The following is a 6021-nucleotide window of genomic DNA, read 5'->3' on the forward strand; positions in this document are numbered from 1 at the left end:
AGTTGGCCGACGGTTGTATTCTTTCTTGTCTTGAGGTTCATGGCCAAACAGCTGGGTGGATTCGCGTGAAAAATGGCACACATGTGGAGACGGGTGCATAGATTGAAATGCGCTTTCTATTTTTTTCCTAGCCCCCATACTTACAGAGAAAATTGATTAAAACAACCTGCATGCGTGTGTCACTGAAGCCATTCATACATATATACATATTAATAAATAAACTGAATGATAAATTTTAGTTATCTCTCTCTCTCTCTTTCTTTCTTTCTCTCTCTCTCTCTTTCTCTCTCTCTCATATACACATACACCATCAACATTACTCTCTCTGTCGTGCACACCCCATCAAACATACACACTCACACACACAGACATATGCACGCACATCAATTCTCCCCTTTCACCACAACTTCAAAAATAGTTCAGTCATAAAACTGTCCATGTCTCTTCATTCAACGCCCACTTCAAGAGATCGCCTTTCCTTTCCACTTGTCTGGCCATCGATCGAGGGATAAAACATAAACCAACTCCTGCTAAATGCAAAAATACACACACAAATGGACATTTCATGTCTTTCAGTTTCTCTATGATTACACACGCGTCGAAAACAATAGCTCTTACACACATTTTAATCTTCAACAGGTATGTATCAATTTCTATAATATAAATTGTTTTTCTATAAGCTTATAACAATTACTTATTCCATACTTCACTTAGCTTTTCTCTTCACTTTTCTTAAATTGGATACGTCTGCTATTAATTCTTAAATACAATTTCCCCGTTAATTCTTACAGCTTCATTTTCTGTTAAAGCAATTCTTAACATCAACTTCTTAACATAATACGCAGAATTCTTGCATTAATACAGTAGGGTGTTTTCAGGAAGATTTGGCTGCTATTTCTACCAGGTCTACCTACCATGTAGAGATCTGAACTTATTTTTCATTCACAGATTTGCATTTCAAACATTTAACATAATCTTTTCCATAAATCAACTATCGTAAAAATTTTCTACCATGACCTCACATGCAATTACCCTACCTTACAGTTTCTCATTCAAACTACATAATACGCAAAATTGTAGCATTAATACAGTAGGGGTGTTTTGAGGGAAATTTGCCTGCTATTTCTACCAGGTCTACCTACCATGTAGAGGTCTGAACTTCTTTTCCATTTACAGATTTGCATTTCAAACATTTAACATAATTTTTTCCATACATCAACTATCGTAAAACTTTTCTACCATGACCTCACATTTTCTTTGTATGTGTGTGTACCTTAAAATACATGATTACACAGGTCCAATAAAATGTACAAATTCTTTCTTCACAACTGATGAAGCCATTTTCTGACAGGAGGGGGTGAAATCTTCATACAGCTGGAGGCTCCAATCGAAACGGGACACGATATGATCAGGTTGAGAAACGGTGTTATAGATTATGCCTAACCGAAAATAATCACAGCCACATCATCCAAACAAACCGGGTGAAACCGGGTTTAGCTGCTAGTATATATATATATATAATAAACGGAGAGAGGAATTTCAGCTGAGTCTACGCTACAAAGACATGGGCAAAACAAATTGAGGAAGACCTGAAATCGCAGCACCTCAACCTTGAGCATGCTAAGGCTAGTGCTATGGATCAGAAAGTGTAGTATAATATCATCAGCAGAGTCTGCCATCCAGCAGCACCCACAGCAGCATATTAGTTGAGACGACAGCCTCTGTGGAAAATTGTTGATTATACTGACTCAAGCAATTGACTGGTACTTTATACTATTGACCTTAGAAGTGTAAAAAGCAAAGTTGATTGCAGCGGAATTTGAATTCAGCATGTCAGGAGTTGTAAATATATCCTGTATTTTGTTTATTTCTCCAATGATTCTGCCTACAAATGTTTCTAGCATAGGCACAAGACCAGCACTTTTTGCAGGGAAGGTGTTAGTCCAGGGTCTCTGAAAGAATTTTGACAATGCAGAACAAACCTATTTTCAGGCCTCGGGATGAAGTCGGTGAGGGGATTTTCAAAATTCAATATTGGTAAGGTTTTTTCTTTTTTAGGAATGACCCAGAAGTCGGCTACAAGTCTTCTTTGGCTCTCCAGATCCCGAGCCCCTCGTAGTTATCAATTATATCGATCCCAGAACTTGACTAATACTTTGTTTTATCGACCCTGGAGGAATAACAGACCAAGTTAACTTCAGCGAGATATGAATAGAAAACATAAAAAGCTGTAACTAAACATCACAAAGTATTTTGACCGACGACCTCACCATTCTGCCAATTCATTGTCCTGATATTAATTCTTTCCTTATATTATTGTCTCCAGTGTCCATTCATTCACACAATAAGGGATCGCCTTATGTACTTTCATAACTGAGGGATCGGATCGCCTTATGTACTTTCACTATAATGCCCAGTTGATAAAAATAAAAACAAAAACAAAACAAATAGTAGTTATTTGGAAATCTGTCACAAGAGGATAAAAATTATGTAAACACCGGTAGAGAGAGTCAGTGTAAACAAAACTTCACAGCGATCTGAAGAGTGTAGCTGATACGAAATTTCTAAAAGTAAGATTTTTTAATTTCATTTTCTCTTTCTGTAATTTCTTTCTTGCTTTAGCATGAAATAATACATTATCCAGAATTAATTTTTGCCGAACATACGAAGTCTGTTCAAAGTACACTGTATGTCAGTTTCCGCTGAATTACAAATGGGATGACGAATTCTGTAAGGTGGTGGTAAATTTTCTGAGAACTCAACTGAAGCTGTTTCCCTTAATTTAATAGTTCCTTCAAGAAGGTACAAACATCACAACTTAACGTGATTGATAGTGTCATTGTAATAATAGTGGCGATCCATAATAATTGTAAATGTCGATGAATGCTAAGAAGTAATTTAAAAAAAAAGAATCTGTGACTCAGTATTTTGAGAAAGAAAATACACCACCTTGACTTGGTTTGAGTGAAAACGTAGTTATCACTTTCGCAAGTTTTAACTTTCCTTTTAGCTTCGCACTTATATAATATCAATAATAATAATAATGTTCGAGCAAAAATAATTTAAAACAAATGAAAGAAATATTATTTTACGTATTTTGAGCTAATGCTCGACGACCGCGAAGCTCATGCATTCACAGCAAATCAAAATACTTTTATGGAAAAGTTGATCCATAAAATAATCAAACAATTACAGAACACAGTCAGTGATCTTAGACAAGTTGAAATCTATAAGTCGGGAACACCAACAAAAATATTCGTTTACTACATGTTGTTTTACACCTATTACACTATTTTTCTTTTACCCTGGTCAGAAACTGTAGTTTAACCATAAAATCTTAGTAAATGAAAATGCAAACGGTACGTTATAGTCTAAGATTGCCATAAATTAGGTACTTGACTTTGGCGAAAGTAAAGAATACGTATACCCGGTGTTTAGGGTTAGAGTTAGGGTTTTTGCCTCCGTCATGTACGCCCCATCCCTGCACATGGTGGTGACGTAAATGGACCCCTCCCCGCCTTTAGAAATTTTTTGTTATGGAATCCCACGTTTTCCGCTATGGAGATTCCGATTCTGGAAAAAAATTTGGTAAATTTTCAGATTAAGACCTGCACGATTTTCACTAGGGTTTTAGGCTCAGGGTTAGGATCATACAGAGGATTCGGAAAGAGTTGGATGCGTCTGATGGTGATTACAAAGGTATGGCAGCTTGGAAAATTCACTTTGATCATTCTGATAAGAAGAGAACACCTGAATTTGTTGGTGAGATACAGCCCATGATTGACAACGATCCCTCCAAGTCAATGAGGGACATAGGAGTGTCTGAGTTTCTTATCAGGCAGGTAGTGTATGAATACATTTGGTATTCCTCATACAAGATGAGAAAGAATCAATTTTTATCCCAAGCCATCAAGGACAAGAGGAAAGATTATGCTATGAAGCTTTTGAACAAACTCAAGCATCCCCTCCAACCAAACATGCTTTGGTTTTTCTCAGACAAGAAAAATTTCTGCCAGGATCAGATGGTGAACACAAAGACACAACCATAGGCTTGCCATGTCCCCAACACATGTATTGAGAGTGATAACAATCAAACATCCTGTCAACATGGTGTTTGGAGTTATCACTAGTGATGGCGACATTATGTCTCCATTCATCTTCCCACATGGCCTCAAACTCAACACAGAGGTCTACATCAAGTGCCTGGAGGAGGTAGTGCTGTTATGGGTCAAGAGAGTGGCTGGAAGACCCTATGTCTGGCAACAGGAGTCTGCACCATACTACACAAGCAGGAGAACCCAGTCATGGCTGACAGACAATTTCTGCAACCACATCACCCCTAACATCTGGACACCTAACTCCCCACGCAGCAACACCTTTGATTATTATGTGTGGGGCACAGTTGAGCAAGAGACCAACAAAACTCCTTGTAACGCCAATGATGAACTGAAGACAAAGATTATGGCAGCATTCACCAACTTAAACAAAGAGACCGTCCAGAAGAGTTGCAGGAGATTCTGAAGTCAGTCGGAGGCCATGGTTGAAGTCAATGGTGATTTTATTGAATAAATTTACTCTTTAGTATTTCAAGGTATTTTTATGTAATTTTGGTAAATATATCTGTTAAAATGTGATGTAAGTGTTATTTTCATTTTTGCATAATTTAGACGACAATTTATTTACCACATCCTGTATATAACAAGACATCTGTTTCTGTCACACTAACCTTTCATCATCTGACACAAGATCACCTCCTCCACTGTCCTCTCTCCTCTCAAAAATTTCTTGTCTTGCAAGTTATTTGGTGACCCTGCCAGTGCTGGTGCCACTGTGAAGTTGTTGGCATTTGGAAGGGCATCCAGCTGTAAAAATCATGCCAAAACTGACCTTGCTTATGCTGATGCTACATAAAAAGCACTCAATCTATTCTGCAGGGTAGTTGGTGTTTGGAAGGGCATCCAGCTGTAAAAACCATGGCACAACAGACAGTCGCCTGGTGTAGTCTTCTACCTGGCTGGCTCCTGTCAAACCGTCCAACCCATGCCAGCAAAGAAGGTGGACATTAAACGATGATGATAATGGTGGTATATATAAGTAGTTCACATATCCGAAAAAGAAGCACACTCTAAAGCATTAGAGTAGCAATATATTTTTTAGGAAGTTAAATGTTATGGCTGGTCATAGAGTGATCATTGGTTTCACACCTATAAAGCGCTTAGTAGTATAGACAATTCATCAGTGTCAAATGTGTAAAGGTGCCCATTTGAGTCTGACAAGATACCCATACTACTAAGCACTTTATAAGTCTGAAACCAATGGTCACTCTATGACCAGCCATAACATTTAACTTCCTAAAATATGTATATGTATGTATATATGTATATTTACATGTATGTATATATGTTTCATCATCATTTAATGTCTGTTTTCCATGTTGGCATTGGTTGGATGGTTTGACAGGAGCTGGCCAGTTGCAAATCTGCTCGGGCTTCATGTCTGTTTTGGCATGATTTCTACGGCTGGATATGCCCTTCCTAATTCCAACCACTCTACAAAGTGTACTGAGTGCTTTTATGCAGCAACGGCATGTGTGCACTTATGGGCCCCAAAGATTAGGAATGCTCAGCTGGAGAGTTATGGAGTGAACAAGCCTGTATGCAAGGACTATCATGCTTTTACTTAGCTTGACGTGTCTTTTCAAGCACAACAAACCACCTGGAGTCTCAGTCCCCTGTCATCCTCTTTGTGAGTCCCAACATCTGGAGATCGTTTCTTGCATTTATGTATGTATGTATGTGTATATATATGGTTGTTCTTTATGTTACTTGTCTTGCTTTCCATTTGTTTCTCTTGTTCGCATACCCAAGTTTGCCTTCGTATTTCGTAATTCATGTTGTTTACGTTTTGTGACGTCCTGTACCAAAATATGCATAGATATATATATATGTGCATATATATGTAAGTATGTACATATATGTATGTATATATGCATATATATATATATATATATATATATATATA

At 37.6% G+C, this 6021-nt stretch overlaps 1 protein-coding gene across 1 annotated transcript in view; it reads left to right on the forward strand.

The window, feature by feature from the left end:
• Window positions 1–2100: 2100 nt before the first annotated feature.
• The window catches only part of LOC106876124 (uncharacterized), a 13259-nt gene continuing 9338 nt past the window's right edge, over window positions 2101–6021 (forward strand). The window contains exon 1 of the mRNA XM_014924533.2: window positions 2101–2570. The gene's annotated coding sequence lies outside the window, so the exon portion shown is untranslated. The remainder of the gene's footprint in view (window positions 2571–6021) is intronic.

The sequence above is a fragment of the Octopus bimaculoides genome, chromosome 14, assembly GCF_001194135.2.
Source record: "Octopus bimaculoides isolate UCB-OBI-ISO-001 chromosome 14, ASM119413v2, whole genome shotgun sequence".
In the NCBI taxonomy this organism is placed as follows: Eukaryota; Metazoa; Mollusca; class Cephalopoda; order Octopoda; family Octopodidae; genus Octopus; species Octopus bimaculoides.